The 17,866-nt window shown below is 39.6% G+C and overlaps 1 pseudogene; it reads left to right on the forward strand.

Moving 5' to 3' along the window:
* Positions 1 to 9,989: 9,989 nt before the first annotated feature.
* LOC143661578 (ribonuclease P/MRP protein subunit POP5 pseudogene) lies at positions 9,990 to 10,468 on the forward strand (annotated as a pseudogene).
* Positions 10,469 to 17,866: the final 7,398 nt, after the last annotated feature.

The following is a 17,866-nucleotide window of genomic DNA, read 5'->3' on the forward strand; positions in this document are numbered from 1 at the left end:
GGTGCTGCAATAACAGGATACTCACATGGAAAAACATCAAATGTGACCCCTCTGTATAGCATACAAAAAAAAAAAAAGAACTTTTACATCTGAATGCCTAGTTCCCTAACTCCCTCCCATGTAATTGTCCCCAATTTGAAATATTCTTATGAGGTTAGGGTGCTGCTGAGGCCACCACAGTGTTAGCTTGAGGCAGAGTGGGTCACAGCTGTGGTAAGTAAAAACAGTTTCAAAATTCCCTAACTAGGTCTCAGAACCTTTCCAGATACCCTGGGCTCTAAGAACTCAGCAACTCAGCTAGACAACCCATACTGAGAATGTCTCCACAGCTAAACCTTACCCAACTCTCACCTAAGACAGATCAGAGGGCTTCTGGACTCAGTTAGTGGAGCCTAATCTCTCCTGGAAATCCACTAGCAAGTAAGAGCTGAGTCATGCTTGATTATATTTAGTTCAGTATTTTCTTACCTAACAGCTATTGTTTTCTGTTTGTCTTTTTAACTTTTATTTTTTTTAATTTTGTTTCAGATAGCTGAAACATCTTCTTAGCAATCACTAACCAAAATAAAAGGCTATTAAAATGCAAAGGGAATTTGAATCCCCCAAAAAATTATCTTACAAAAATATCAAATTTGTTTTTCTCAACACTTTTCTACGGTGAAAAATTACACACAAAAAATTCACATAAAAAAATCGGTAGACCAGTATCGCAAGTCAAGACCATCATTTCTACATACTAAGTTTGTCAATATTTGTGTAAAAATAAATATTTCACACAAATTCAAGATTTCAAAAAATAGGTCAAGGATTCACACTGTTTGGTCCACTAAAAGATCATTTATCAAACTGCCATTGAATGGCAGCTCTTACCCTACAAATGGTGCACTTCTGGTAAGCTGTCCAACTGAATGTGAAAGCCCTTTTTGGTAGAGCGCCAGTATCTTGTCCTGTTCTTGGACACCACCAGCGTGGCGATCGCACCTTCTTGGACTAAGTCCTCCGCAATGCTAAGTCCATGCTTTATGAGCTTCTGCCGGTCATCTAGGGGCATACTGGCCTTCTGCTCAGTTGTGTCCACTTGCAAAAGGGTCACCAACTGCTCATCCAGAAGCTTTCCAAGGGTTCCTTTTAAGTCATTTAAATGATATTTGAGGACCTCTCTTGTCTGTGATACACTCCCTTTGATCAGCCTCCATGCCTCCTGCAACCCCTGCAGCCCCTGATCTAGCTCCTGCCTGCAGCCCTGTGCCGCCACCACAATCTCCTGGGCCTCATGCAGTAAGAGCTCCAGCTCTGGCTCCATCGCACCCCTCGTCTCGGCCCACAGCTGCCAGTTGCTCAACTAGTGTCTCCACCACCCAAGGCACAGCACAGCCACCTGGGTGTGATTTCTAATTGTTTTAAATGCAATCTTTATATCCTTAAAGGCAGAGCCCTCAGTGTCATCTTTGCACCACACATTTTTTGAGATGATTAAATGAAGCCCTGCTTGTGAATGTGCCTGCCATAGAGGAGGCCTCATAAATATGCCTTTTCCACCCTCCCCAACTTCTAGCCCTGAGTTATATCTCCTTCCTCCACCTCTCCCAGTCCTGCCCCTCTCTCTCCATGAATTCTCTCCTGCCCTCACCCCAGTGGGAAATGATCCCTCTCTCCTGTGAGTTTCCACTACCACACGACTGAGGGCCTCAGGGCTCTGCTGGCATGGGTAGAGCTGGTATACCCTTCTGGGTGTGCTTATACCTTCTACCGGCGTGTATTCTTCTTAAGGATTTTATGCTTTTTTGGTGTCTCCAGGGCTTAACCCATAATAGATCTTCAATAAATATCCAGAGTTTGATTTGTTTGTAAACTCAACAAATCTATTTCAGTAAAGTCATTTATATTGAATACCAGTCATTTGGTCATATTTCTCCATAGTATATTCAGGGCAAAGGCCTTTAAATATATATATTTTAAATACTGACATATCTCAAAGCACTTTATACAGTGCGTAGGATATTCTCAGTGCTGAGTAAATGTTGAATGAGTGAAGGTTCTAGATAAGCCCTATAAAAAGCAAGTCACAATCCATGGAACTACACTATACAGATAGTGAATGCTAAGTTAAACCGTGGACTATGGTTAATAGTACAATTATAAAAATGTACTATCATCAATTGTAACAAATGTACCACCCCAAGGCAAAGTGCTAATAATAGGGTGTTATATGGTAATCCTTTATTTTATGCATGATTGTTCTGTAAACCCACAAGATGTCTAATAAAGAAAAAAAAAAGCAAGTCACAGCCCTCTGGTCACTTATATTCTAACATGTATATACAGTATGTACATGTTAAAAAAAAATATATATATATATACAGTATATACAAGCTTGAATCAAACTGCCAATTGACAAATTTCAGTAATGTTTCTTCTTGGGGACATTCCAGTGCAACTGCTTTAGCACCACCTATGGGCATCGCAACATAACCTTCCTCAAAGGGCTACTCGAGTTGATGCTCTTCAACCAGCCAAACCATGCTGACATGGTATGTGCCCCACAGAACTCATCTTTACTCCCTCTCAAACCCACGCTAGTGGATATCCTCCATTTCGCCTAATGTTAATTCCATATAACTAAGCTGCTGTATTAGCTTGTTAAACACTGCTGGAATGCAATATACCAGAAATGGGTTGTCTTTTATAAAGGGAAGTTATTAAGTTCCAAGTTTACAATTCTAAGGCATAAAAATGTCCAAACTAAGGCATCCAGAGAAAGATATCTTGACTCCAAGAAAGGCCAATGACATTTGGGTTTCTCTGTTAGCTGAGATGGCACATGGCGATGTCTGCTAACTTTCTCTCCCAGCATCTCCTTTCAAAAGGCTTTCTGGGGGGGTGTTTTCCTTCTGCATCTCAAAAGATCTCTTATCTATGTCAGCTCAGAAGCTTTTTCCAAAATGGTTCCCTTTTAAAGAATTCTGGTAAGTAACCCACCTTGAAAGGGTGGAGACATATCTCCAAGGAAACCACCTAATCAAAAGGTCCCACCCACAATTAGGTAGGTCACATCTCCACAGAAAAACTTCCTACCTAACAATATTGAATAAGGATTTTTATCAGAAAAACATGGCCTTTCTGGGGTACACAACAGTTTCCAACTGGCACAGCTGGGCAAACTAAAATCACATGCTGGCAGATAATCAACTGTATAACAGTATGAGGTCACAATCAGGGCTCCATGGAAAATCCTATACAGTCGGGTGATGTTCTCTGGAATTGCATTAGAGTGGGAGGGTGAGAAAATGGAGTCATCTTTTCTCACTTGCCACAAAAGGCTCAGCCAGGAAGCCTTATCAAGAATTGCTCTTGTCTTCCTGGAAGATGGCGGCTTAGTAAGACGCGCGGATCTTAGTTTCTTCTCCAGGACACCTACTAGGGGAGTAGAAACGATACAGAAAGCGCCCAAAGCCACAACAGAGATAAAAAAGACAGCGTACCCCATCCTGGAACGGCTGGCTGGCTGAGAGAAGCAGCTCGGGTGAGATCGCCGAGGCGCGCGGGCCTTACCGGGCGGGGTGGCAAGCGGCCGGAGTTACTCCCTTCCCCCTTCCCGGGCCGGCTGGGAGAATTGGAGAGGTGGTCCCCTGAAACCAAGGCGACTGGCGCCCACACCACGCGCAGCCCCCGGACCAACTGAGAGAATTGGATCGGAAACCCCCAGGCCGCGGAGAACGGTGACCCCGTGACTCCCGGGGAACGTGCACTCTCTCGGGCGGGCCGCTGCCGCTGGCGCCCTCCCGCCACGCTTGTTGCCCAGGGCCGACTAGGAAATTCGGACGGGCTCTTTCCCTGGCTGCGGCGACCAGCAACCCTCCCTGCGTTCGGACACCCTCCCTGCGTTCGGACCCCGGGCCGGCTCAAGCTGCTTCGGCTAGCGAACCCCCAGGACGGCGAGAGTTTTCCAAAGTTTAAGGTCCCACAGCACCTTTTACTGGTGGGACCCGCAGACAAACGTGTGCCACGAGCGCCACCTACTGGGAAGGATAAGAAAAACAGAACCCAGAGATTTCACAGAAAAATATTACAACCTTGCTGGGTCCAACACCAAGAGAAATCTGAATAAATGCCCAGACGCCAGCAGCAGAAGATAACTGTCCACGCTCAAAAGATTGAGAATATGGCTCAGTCAAAGGAACAAACCAATAGCTCAAATGAGACACAAGAGCTGAGACAACTAATGCTGAATATACAAACAGAAATGGAAAACCTCTTCAAAAATGAAATCGATAAATTGAGGGAGGACATGAAGAGGACATGGGCTGAACATAAAGAAGAAATAGAAAAACTGAAAAAACAAATCGCAGAACTTATGGAAGTGAAGGATAAAGTAGCAAACATAGAAAAAATAATGGATAGCTACAATGATAGATTTAAAGAGACAGAAGATAGAAAGAGTGATTTGGAGGATGGAACATCTGAATTCCAAAAAGAAACAGAAACTATAGGGAAAAGAATGGAAAAATTTGAACAGGGTATCAGGGAACTCAAGGACAATATGAACCGCACAAATATACGTGTTGTGGGTGTCCCAGAAGGAGAAGAGAAGGGAAAAGGAGGAGAAAAACTAATGGAAGAAATTATCACTGAAAATTTCCCAACTCTTATGAAAGACCTAAAATTACAGATCCAAGAAGTGCAGCGCACCCCAAAGAGATTAGACCCAAATAGGCGTTCTCCAAGACACTTACTAGTTAGAATGTCAGAGGTCAAAGAGAAAGAGAAGATCTTGAAAGCAGCAAGAGAAAAACAATCCATTACATACAAGGGAAACCCAATAAGACTTTGTGTAGATTTCTCAGCAGAAACCATGGAAGCTAGAAGACAGTGGGATGATATATTTAAAATACTAAAAGAGAAAAACTGCCAACCAAGACTCCTATATCCAGCAAAATTATCCTTCAAAAATGAGGGAGAAATTAAAACATTCTCAGACAAAAAGTCACTGAAAGAATTTGTGACCAAGAGACCAGCTCTGCAAGAAATACTAAAGGGAGCACTAGAGTCAGATACAAAAAGACAGAAGAGAGAGATATGGAAAAGAGTGTAGAAAGAAGGAAAATCAGATATGATATATATAATACAAAAGGCAAAATGGTAGAGGAAAATATTATCCAAACAGTAATAACACTAAATGTCAATGGACTGAATTCCCCAATCAAAAGACATAGATTGGCAGAATGGATTAAAAAACAGGATCCTTCGATATGCTGTCTACAGGAAACACATCTTAGACCCAAAGATAAACATAGGTTGAAAGTGAAAGGTTGGGAAAAGATATTTCATGCAAATAACAACCAGAAAAGAGCAGGAGTGGCTATACTAATATCCAACAAGTTAGACTTCAAATGTAAAACAGTTAAAAGAGACAAAGAAGGACACTATATACTAATAAAAGGAACAATTAAACAAGAAGACATAACAATCATAAATATTTACGCACCGAATCAGAATGCCCCAAAATACGTGAGGAATATACTGCAAACACTGAAAAGGGAAATAGACTCATATACCATAATAGTTGGAGACTTCAACTCACCACTCTCATCAAGGGACAGAACATCTAGACAGAGGATCAACAAAGAAATAGAGAATCTGAATATTACTATAAATGAACTAGACTTAATAGACATTTATAGGACATTACATCCCACAACAGCAGGATACACCTTTTTCTCAAGTGCTCATGGATCATTCTCAAAGATAGACCATATGCTGGGTCACAAAGCAAGTCTTAACAAATTTAAAAAGATTGAAATCTTACACAACACTTTCTCGGACCATAAAGGAATGATGTTGGAAATCAATAATAGGCAGAGTGCCAGAAAATTCACAAATACGTGGAGGCTCAACAACACACTCCTAAACAACGACTGGGTCAAAGAAGAAATTGCAAGAGAAATTAGCAAATACCTCGAGGCGAATGAAAATGAAAACACAACATATCAAAACTTATGGGACGCAGCAAAGGCAGTGCTAAGAGGGAAAGTTATTGCTCTAAATGCCTATATCAGAAAAGAAGAAAAGGCAAAAATTCAGGAATTAACTATCCATTTGGAAGAACTGGAGAAGGAACAGCAAGCTAACCCCAAAGCAAGCAAAAGGAAAGAAATAACAAAGATTGGAGCACAAATAAATGAAATTGAAAACATGAAAACACTAGAGAAAATCAATAAGGCCAGAAGTTGGTTCTATGAGAAAATCGATAAGATTGATGGGCCCTTAGCAAGATTGACAAAAAGAAGAAGAGAGAGGATGCAAATAAATAAGATCAGAAATGGAAGAGGAGACATAACTACTGACCTCACAGAAATAAAGGAGGTAATAACAGGATACTATGAACAACTTTACGCTAATAAATACAACAATTTGGAGGAAATGGACGGGTTCCTGGAAAGACATGAACAACCAACTTTGACTCAAGAGGACATAGATGACCTCAACAAACCAATCACAAGTAAAGAAATTGAATTAGTCATTCAAAAGCTTCCTAAAAAGAAAAGTCCAGGACCAGATGGCTTCACATGTGACTTCTACCAAACGTTCCAGAAAGAATTAGTACCAATTCTCTTCAAACTCTTCAAAAAAATCGAAGTGGAGGGAAAACTACCTAATTCATTCTATGAAGCCAACATCACCCTCATACCAAAACCAGGCAAAGATATTACAAAAAAAGAAAACTACAGACCAATCTCTCTAATGAATACAGATGCAAAAATCCTCAATAAAATTCTAGCAAATCGTATCCAACAACACATTAAAAGAATTATACATCATGACCAAGTAGGATTCATCCCAGGTATGCAAGGATGGTTCAACATAAGAAAATCAATTAATGTAATACACCATATCAACAAATCAAAGCAGAAAAATCACATGATCATCTCAATTGATGCAGAGAAGGCATTCGACAAGATTCAACATCCTTTCCTGTTGAAAACACTTCAAAAGATAGGAATACAAGGGAACTTCCTTAAAATGATAGAGGGAATATATGAAAAACCCACAGCTAATATCATCCTCAATGGGGAAAAATTGAAAACTTTCCCCCTAAGATCAGGAACAAGACAAGGATGTCCACTATCACCACTATTATTCAACATTGTGTTGGAGGTTCTAGCCAGAGCAATTAGACAAGAAAAAGAAATACAAGGCATCAAAATTGGAAAGGAAGAAGTAAAACTATCACTGTTTGCAGACGATATGATACTATACGTCGAAAACCCGGAAAAATCCACAACAAAACTACTAGAGCTAATAAATGAGTACAGCAAAGTAGCAGGTTACAAGATCAACATTCAAAAATCTGTAGCATTTCTATACACTAGTAATGAACAAGCTGAGGGGGAAATCAAGAAACGAATCCCATTTACAATTGCAACTAAAAGAATAAAATACCTAGGAATAAATTTAACTAAAGAGACAAAAAACCTATATAAAGAAAACTACAAAAAACTGCTAAAAGAAATCACAGAAGACCTAAATAGATGGAAGGGCATACCGTGTTCATGGATTGGAAGACTAAATATAGTTAAGATGTCAATCCTACCTAAATTGATTTACAGATTCAATGCAATACCAATCAAAATCCCAACAACTTATTTTTCAGAAATAGAAAAACCAATAAGCAAATTTATCTGGAAGGGCAGGGTGCCCCGAATTGCTAAAAACATCTTGAGGAAAAAAAACGAAGCTGGAGGTCTCGCGCTGCCTGACTTTAAGGCATATTATGAAGCCACAGTGGTCAAAACAGCATGGTATTGGCATAAAGATAGATATATCGACCAATGGAATCGAATAGAGTGCTCAGATATAGACCCTCTCATCTATGGACATTTGATCTTTGATAAGGCAGTCAAGCCAACTCATCTGGGACAGAACAGTCTCTTCAATAAATGGTGCCTAGAGAACTGGATATCCATATGCAAAAGAATGAAAGAAGACCCATCTCTCACACCCTATACAAAAGTTAACTCAAAATGGATCAAAGATCTAAACATTAGGTCTAAGACCATAAAACAGTTAGAGGAAAATGTTGGGAGATATCTTATGGATCTTACAACTGGAGGCGGTTTTATGGACCTTAAACCTAAAGCAAGAGCACTGAAGAAGGAAATAAATAAATGGGAACTCCTCAAAATTAAACACTTTTGTGCATCAAAGAACTTCATCAAGAAAGTAGAAAGACAGCCTTCACAATGGGAGACAATATTTGGAAATGATATATCAGATAAAGGTCTAGTATCCAGAATTTATAAAGAGATTGTTCATCTCAACAACAAAAAGACAGCCAACCCAATTACAAAATGGGAAAAAGACTTGAACAGACACCTCTCAGAAGAGGAAATACGGATGGCCAAGAGGCACATGAAGAGATGCTCAATGTCCCTGGCCATTAGAGAAATGCAAATCAAAACCACAATGAGATATCATCTCACACCCACCAGAATGGCCATTATCAACAAAACAGAAAATGACAAGTGCTGGAGAGGATGCGGAGAAAGAGGCACACTTATCCACTGTTGGTGGGAATGTCAAAGGGTGCAACCACTGTGGAAGGCAGTTTGGCGGTTCCTCAAAAAGCTGAATATAGAATTGCCATACGACCCAGCAATACCATTGCTAGGTATCTACTCAAAGGACTTAAGGGCAAAGACACAAACGGACATTTGCACACCAATGTTTATAGCAGCATTATTTACAATTGCAAAGAGATGGAAACAGCCAAAATCTCCATCAACAGAAGAGTGGCTAAACAAACTGTGGTATATACATACGATGGAATATTATGCAGCTTTAAGACAAGATAAACTTATGAACCATGTAATAACATGGATGGACCTAGAGAATATTATGCTGAGTGAATCCAGCCAAAAACTAAAGGACAAATACTGTATGGTCCCACTGATGTGAACGGACATTCGAGAATAAACTTGAAATATGTCATTGGTAACAGAGCTCAGCAGGAGTTAGAAACAGGGTAAGACAATGGGTAATTGAAGCTGAAGGGATACAGACTGTGCAACAGGACTAGATACAAAAACTCAAAAATGGACAGCACAATAATACCTAATTGTAAAGTAATCATGTTAAAACACTGAATGAAGCTGCATCTGAGCTATAGGTTTTTGTTTTGTTTTGTTTTGATTTTACTATTATTACTTTTATTTTTTTCTCTATATTAACATTCTATATCTTTTTCGGTTATGTTGCTAGTTCTTCTAAACCAATGCAAATGTACTAAGAAATGATGATCATGCATCTATGTGATGATGTTAAGAATTAATGATTGCATGTGTAGAATGGTATGATCTCTAAATGTTGGGTTAATTTCTTTTTTTCCGTTAATTAAAAAAAAAAAAAAAAGAGAGAAGGGATAATTGGAGATGAAGGGATACAGACTGTACAACGGGACTGGATATAAAAACTCAGAAATGGACAGCACAATACTACCCAATTGTAATGCAATTATGTTAAAACACTGAATGAAGCTGCATGTGAGGTATAGGTTTTTTGTTTTTGTTTTTTTTGTTTTTTTTTCTTTCTATTATTGTTTTAATTCTTATTCTGTTGTCTTTTTATTTCTTTTTCTAAATCGATGCAAATGTACTAAGAAATGATGAATATGCAACTATGTGATGTTATTAAGAATTACTGATTGTACATGCAGATTGGAATGATTTCTAATTGTTTTGTTAATTCTTTTTTTAATTAATAAAAAAAAAAAGTAAAAAAAAAAAAAAAAGAATTGCTCTTGTCCAGTCCATAAAATTCATCTTAGTCTGTCATCTATTCATTGATCCCTTCATTCACTAACAATTAGCATTAAGCAACTATTCTGCTCTGACCCAGAAGGCAGAACAGTAAACAAGACTGACCAGGTCTATGCCTTCAGGTAAATTTAAATTCTTATGGGGAGCCATCGGCCTGTGGGCAGGGAGGCTGGCATGGTGCGGCTCAAGCACCTGTACCTGCTGTGCCAACTGGTATCCGACGACCCTTTGCAGGACACTATCGCCCGGGCGCATGGGAGTTTAAGTGCAGCCACCTGCTCCATCGTCTTCGCCGTGTGTGACCTCAATGCCTATACAGGAATAGTGCTGCTACGATGCCAAAAGGAATTCTACCAGCTTGTGTGGTCAGCTCTTCCCTTCATCACATACTTGGAAAACAAAGGACACCGTTATCCTTGTTTTTTCAACACCTTGCACGTGGGAGGCACAATTAGACCATGTCAGAAGTTCCTGATTCAGTACAACAGGAGACAGCTGTTGATCATGTTGCAGGACTGCACTGACAAAGGAGAGTGGGAAATCTGTCACAAGAAGCTCTTTGCTAGAGGAGGAGTCGGATGAAGAGCTCTCAGATAGCGGTGGTGAGGAAGCTGCTGCAGAGATGCAGGAACCCCTGCTGATCACCTGACCTGTACTAGGGGAAGGAGAAGCCTCAGATGCTGCTCTCTGAACACAGTAGCAAGCTGCACTACGCCAACCTTGCCATTCATTTCTAGAAACCAGCAGCATCTTCTACAAATCACCAAATTAGATGACTGCCAACCACAGGACAAGTTACCAATTCGAAATGGAGGACTTAGTCAACCTTTGCCCTGGCTGACCAGACTTCTCTGGTTAAGTGTTCTGCAGGTGGTGAATTCCTTGGAGTTGTAGACAACTTGGTACATAATTGCCTGGCTGGGAGTAGGTTCGACTTCTGTGGCATTTTGCATACTTGAATTATGAGGTTCATGTTTGGCCAAGTCTCTTTCCCCTCTTTCATGGGCTTTGCTTGGAAGACTGACTCCCAATTTGTACTAGATGAATTCAAGTCTTCACCTTGAAGTCTTATACCCACAGCCTCTAAAATGGGTTCCTAAGCAAATCAAGTTATCTGGGGTTAGAAGTGTTAATGAGAGACAAAGTAACCAAATGTGGCACAGCTCTATAGTCAGTCTCAGGACAGAGTACAGGACCTTAAAAATACCAAAGTCCTTGCCAATACTTAATCAGGTAACTTGACAAAAAAAAAAAAAGGCAGGTTTTTTGCTTCCTTAGGAGAAAAATTGGCCTCACCTGACCTCATTACTGCAAAGCCAAATAGCAGCTGCCAATTTCTGCTAGTTTTTTGCAGTTCCCATCCTTCTATATTGCCTTTCACCTGAAGACAGGTGCAATTACCATACTCAATGTACAAGAATTGGGAGGGGCAAAAGACTTCTGACTGGGTTTCATCTGCTATTTACTAATGACATTTCTAGGATATTTTTCTCCATAATAAAATGGTTGTCACTCAAAATTCCTTATTGATTTAACAGAAAAATATGGGTTCTTTGCTTCAACATGCCCCCTTATCTCAAGACTGGAATACCCTCACTCACCTAGAAGAGTTCCTGACCCAGGAATTTTGAACCTTTTTTAAGAATGGCAAATTAAAGCCTAACTCAAGAAGCCTGTAAGCCTGATGCTAGGAAAGATGTTACTCTATGATAACAGAATTGTTAAAGCTCAGTAGTAACTATTTCTTTAACATATGTAACAATTGATATGTCTAGCTGACCTGTGATGATCTAAAAAAAAAAACAAAAAACCATAAAGCTCTTATTGCTTGTGCAGAAAGAAAAAATTCTTATAGGAAAGATATATCAATCAACTACTATACTTCCTTAAAATTTAAGGCATGCTTGATTTCTACTATGGATTTAATAACAGATTTTCAGGGAAAAAAACAGAAGAAGTGCTACCACATTAAATGTGTACATCGCTAGGATATAAATATCAAATTCTTCCTCCCCCCAAATATCACCAAAGCAACATGTTGATAAGATAAAATTCAGTTTATTGCTTATTGTCTAACAGACAGAACTATCTGGACAGAGTCTTGGGAGGTCTTGGTTAGTATTAGATAAGGATTGTGAAGTAGTTTAGGATTGAGGAGCAAGTTGAGGAATTTGATGCAAAGTGTTCAAAGAGTCTTGGGGTATATATTGCCATTTGAGCTTTCATTTGAAGCATTTGTGGACACTTTCAGGAAGTTCCTGGAATGAACAATGAAGTTATTGCAACGTTATCTTCCCGGGCAGGAGTTTCCTGGAATAGTGAAACTATGTTGATGAGGGCAATGGAATAGTAAAATCATGTTAATATATATACGGTAAGCTATGCAGATGATCTTCAGTCTCATTAATGTGGAAAATGTGCACCTTAGGAGAAATGAAGCAATCATACAATTAAGAACATGTAATAATAACTGTGAAATATGCTGTGATGGAAAAATAGGGTGCTTTGATGCATATAACTGGGACATCTCACCTACTCTGCAGAGGTCAGAAAAAGCATCCTTGAGGAACTTGTATTTGAACTGAGGTCAAAATGATGAGTAGGAATTGGCCAGATGAAGAAATGGACAGGTGGAGGTGGGAGGATGGGATGGCATGGATAAAAGTCCTGTGGCAGGAAGGAGCATAATTTCTTTGAGGAGTTACCAGAAGATCAGCAAGTTAGAACACAGAGAATGAGAGCAGAGGCAAACAGTGAAGCTGATGAGGTTGGCAGAATCATAACTGTCCATGGTTATGCTTCAGAGTGATCATTTTTTGAGACAAAAAGTACTCCAGGCTCTGAAATTTGGAGACTATCTCCCCAGAACCATGATTTGACAGTCTCATAGCCAAAAGAGGGACAAGTGAGTCTATGCTGGGACCATAATAACATCAGATTCAACTTGTTGCCCAACAATGGCAAAACTAGTTCCAGAATATCCTCCTACATGAGCCCAAACTTCTGGTCAGACAGGTTGCCTTGATTCTGGTCTGGAGATCTGGCCATGCCCAAAAGGAAGGAAGACGAGGCCAGATACATTTAAGTTAAGAGAAAAGAGTTATTTCCAAGTGTTTGATTTATACATGAGCAAAGTTGCTTTTTAAAAAGATTTGGAATAAAGACCTCTGATTTGGGTTTGTTTACAATCATTCATTAATTCAAAAAATACATATTGAATGTCTGCTGGACACAAGCTGCCATGCTGCAACTTGAGTTATACATGTTTCCTACCTTTAAGGACTCTAATAGATGAAGATGGGTTTAGAACTACAAAGTCAAGTGAAATTCTTCATTCAGGTGCCTCTTTGGCTGCCCTGGTTACCTCTAACTACATAACAATCTAAACCCAAATGATAATTCATCTCTCATGGTTTTGTACATTGGCTTGGATCAGCTGAGCAGTTCCTGCTTGGTGTCTCTTATGCAATTGCAGTTATATGTCAGTTGGGACTGCAGTCTTCTGAAGGCTTGACTAGGTCAGACATCCAGGATGACCCATTCACCCAGCTGGCAGTTGATACTGACTGTTAGCTGGGGTCAGCTGATGCAGTCACCAAAAGCACCTGCATGTATGTCTCTGTATGGCCTGGGCTTCTCACAACATGGAGACCGAGTTCTGAGAGGAGGCTGCCCAGGAACAAATGTTCCATGAGGCAGGAGCAGGAGCTGCCAGACCAATTAAGGACTATGCCCGGGACTTCGCATGTTACTTCTGCCACATTCTATTAGTCAAAGTAGCCACAGGGCCTTCCCAGATTCGAGGAGATGGAGAAACAGACTCCGCCTCTTGCGAGGGAGTGGCAAGGTCACATTGCACAGGAGCATGTGAGATGGGAGATAAGATGTGGCAGCAATCTTTGGCAAGCACAATCCTAGTGGTAAAACCTGAACAGAACCATGTACCAAACCTGATAGCAGGGATGAGAGGGAATTAAAAAAGCAACAATAACAAAAAAACCCAACAAGCATGGCCCTCGCCTTTGAGGTGGCTGTTGGCAACATGAAACCTTCACTTGAGGTAATGAGTCAAGGTACTTATAAAACTATGCAGCAGTAAGTATAGATAAGTGCACAGGCATCTCCCACCTGACATCAGAAAAGCTCTTCTGAAAAGTTCACATTTTGTGTGAAAATTCAAACTGGGAGCCAATTTCCTATCCTTTTAAAGGGGAAAATTATAATGAATTACACTTAATCCCAAATGAATTACACATAATCCCAAATCCATTCTAAATCAGATTAAGCCATTAAGACATTGCAAATCACTTATATATAAGTGGTGACCAATTATATTAGGATGTAAGATGTTTGAAACATTGCTTTCTGATCAGCAAACAATATCAATGTTAATAAATAGCTGCTTTGTGTCAACTGTGAAGACTTTGAGATTTTATTCTACTTGCAAACTAACAAATTAGTCTGCCATAGTTTTGTAGACACTGACAGAAGACAAATCACATGGGTTAGTTTATTACCCACAGGAATTGCAGTGGCCAGAGAAGCATCATTTTCTCACATCAGTCCCTTGAGTCCCACTTCCCCAAGGAGGGTCAGGTGATGCATGCACATTCATTGAGGTGATGCATGCACATTCATTGGGTTGTATTACAGGAGAAGAAACTGATGCTTAGAAAACTACATTTTTTTTAATAATGGGTGCAAGCAAACCTACCCAATCTTTGCCCCAGAGGACACTATCTTTATTATACTGGACAGCAAACAAAACTGCTCTCTGCTCTGGAAGGAGATATTATCTATAGCTTCCAACAATAAAACTGTTGGTACGTCTGACCACAGATATACCAACATGAGGGACCCACATAAACATGAGGGACCCACAGAGAAGGGTCTCCCAACACTTTGTGGGTCTTCCACAAGCAATAGCCTATTTGTACATTCTCTTTTCTTTATTACTTCTTTTTCTGGAGTGACATAAATGTTCTGAGAAATGATCATGGTGATGATAATACAACTATGCTATGATATTGTGAGCTATTGATTACACACCAAGTATGGAATGTTCATACATTAAGAATATTTGCATTGTATATTGATCGATTTTATTAATAAAAATTTTTAAAAAGGTTAATGGAAATATGGAATCTAAATACCTATCAATAACCTTTTTTGTACTCTGCTACACTAAAATTCATTGGTCTCTCTTAAAAACAAAAAAATATTATGTGTTGGGAAAATATTCGGTGGCATGAAAATATGCTGACCATATATTCTAATTTTTAACAGGATGTCACAAAGTAATACATACTATCTGATTTCAATTTAAAAATGAATATCCACAGCTTGGGGAATGAACAATTTGTGCTATAGTCCTTCAATGCAATATGAAACAGCAATTAAAACAAATGAGGGGTTGCATGGGTGGTTCACTGGTAGAATGCTCGCCTGCCATGCAGGAGACCCAAGTTCAATACCTGGCCCATGCACCTCCCCCCTAAAACAAACAAACAAACAGATTAGCCCTCAAGTGTCAGTTGTATAGACCTAAAAACTAAAGGTTGAGTGAAAAATGTTACAAAATGATGTATACCATATGAATGCATTTATAGAAAGATTAAGAACATATAAACTAGCACTGCATCTTGATTATGAATATGTATTATTTGTAGAACAATTAGAATAGTACCTGTCACATAATAAGCTCTTGTGGTGGACTGTATTTTTCCAAGATGGCCACAACAAGATTTCCCATCCTACTTGATCTTGATACACTGTAACATTTACATTCTGCCCCTCAAAAGGTCTGTGTTCTGTTCTCTTGAATCTGGTTGGGCCTATGGCCATGATGGAAGTAATGCTATGTGACTTCTGAAGTTAGGTCATTAAAGTTGATACAACTTCTACATGGTCCTCATGGAACACTTACTCTTGTAAACCAGCCACCATGTTGTGAAGAAGCCCAGGCCATATGAAGAGGCCACATGTAGGTGTTTGGTCTGATGGTCTTGGAGGAAGTCTTAGCCAGCAGCTAGCATCTGCCCCCAGGTCCGTGAATGAGGATACCTGCCACGATCTGACCACGACCTTCTGAGACAATCACTTGGCTGTGCCCTGTCAACCCATAGGACTGTGGGAAAGAATACTAAAATGGTGGCTGTTATTTTAAGCCAATAAATTCAGGATGTTTTGTACGACAGTAATAAATAACTGATACGGTGCTAAGTTTGCTAAATAAATAAATAAAATAGTAAAAGTATAAAAACAGAGAAATGAAGCATAGTACCAATTTCATGATAGTAAATGCATCTGGGAAAGGAAGAGAGAAAATTGATACTAGAGAAGACTTAATAGTCAAAAAAGATGATGAAGACAGACATACTTGGAGGAGATGGCATTAGTACGGAAAGAATTCCCTACAACAGTAATTTCTAAACTAACTGCAGTGAAGTATGAGGTTTTTTTTTTTCATTTCCAACATAGTCTGACATTTTTGCCAAAAGGCAATGAAAATAAAGTACTAGAAATATAATCACATACTTGGATTTTGTTATCAATATGTCATTTTGCTAGAAACCTTCCTAAATGCTTGTTCTTGATGTTTGTACTTATCTTGTCATGGTTAGGTAACAACCAGTTTACCGACTGATACCAGTCTGTGGATCCCACCTTGAGTTGCCTCACGCTGTGAGGCTGTCTTAAGAAAGAAGACCTCCATGTAATTCCATTTCACTTTAAATAGATCTCTTATAAGCAGAAAGGCGAGCTGTGGTGTATACATATGATGGAATATCGTGCAGTTACAGAAAGGAACAAAGTCGTGAGGCAGGCAAACAGGTGACTGAAACTTGAGGACATTATATGGTATAAAATAAGCCAGGAAATAAGGGGAAAATACTATATGGTTGCTTTTAGAGAATACCTCTAAGAAAATTGGGGCCTAGACTGTAAGCTTTTATCACAGTCATATTTATTCATGAGCTTTAAGTGTTATTTCTAGATTCTGAGATCTGTGCTATATGTGCATAATCTGGTAATGTAATACCTGGAAACATTCCAGAGTATGTTGGGCAGATAATTAAAAAGTACATGCAAAGTCCCTTGAGGGACTGGAGAAAAAAATATGGAGCTATTAAACTTTCCCACCTGGGAAACCCCTGATATTCTCTCAAATACTAGGGACTCCCAAATTGATAGACCAAGACCCTGATCTTGAGGCTTGCTTTTGTGAAACTTATTTCCATAATGGAGAAGGTAAGTCTACCTATAATTATGGCTGAGTTACTTCCAGAGGACCTCTTTTGCTGCTCAGATATGGGCTCTCTCTCTAAGCCCAACTCTGCAAGTAAAATCATTACCTTCCCCACTACATGGGACGTGACATCCAAGAGTGAAAGTCTCCCTGGCAATGTGGGACGTGACTCCCAGGGACGAGCCTGGTCCTGGTACCATGGGATTGACAATGCCTTCCTGACCAAAAGGAGGAAAAGAAATGTATCAAAAATTAGGGACTAGTGGCTAAGAGAGTTTCAATAGAGTTGAGAGGCTTCTGGAGGCTGCTCTTATGCAAGCTTCAGCTAGATATTGCTAATTGCCACAGTTTGCCAACCCCCAGTCAACATCATTCCTGTTTACCCTAAAGAACACCAGGGCTCTGAGAACCTATAAAAGTCGCACACACTAACTTTACTTTTCAGAAACCTAAAACCTTCAGATGGTTCTTAGGCCAGATAAGCCCAGAAACTTAGAGATGCCAGCCTCTCCAAGAACATCATCCAATCCCATTCCCCTATACCATATTGTCGACTCCCTTTTCAACATGAAGAAAGTTAGAATGGGCATAACCCAAATATCTCTAAAGACTGGAAGAAGGTTCAATGGAGAAGGTGGAGTTATAACAGAGAAGTTAGGATTTAATAAACGAGTATGACTGCTGAATCATCATATTGATAATTCCTTTTAGTTTCTAGTGTCTTGGAACAGCTAGAAGGAAAACCATAAGCCCTACCAAACTTTGAAATCTGTTCTATAACTACTTGTTAAAATGCACTTTG

The sequence above is a fragment of the Tamandua tetradactyla genome, chromosome 17 (assembly GCF_023851605.1).
Source record: "Tamandua tetradactyla isolate mTamTet1 chromosome 17, mTamTet1.pri, whole genome shotgun sequence".
Lineage (NCBI taxonomy): Eukaryota > Metazoa > Chordata > Mammalia > Pilosa > Myrmecophagidae > Tamandua > Tamandua tetradactyla.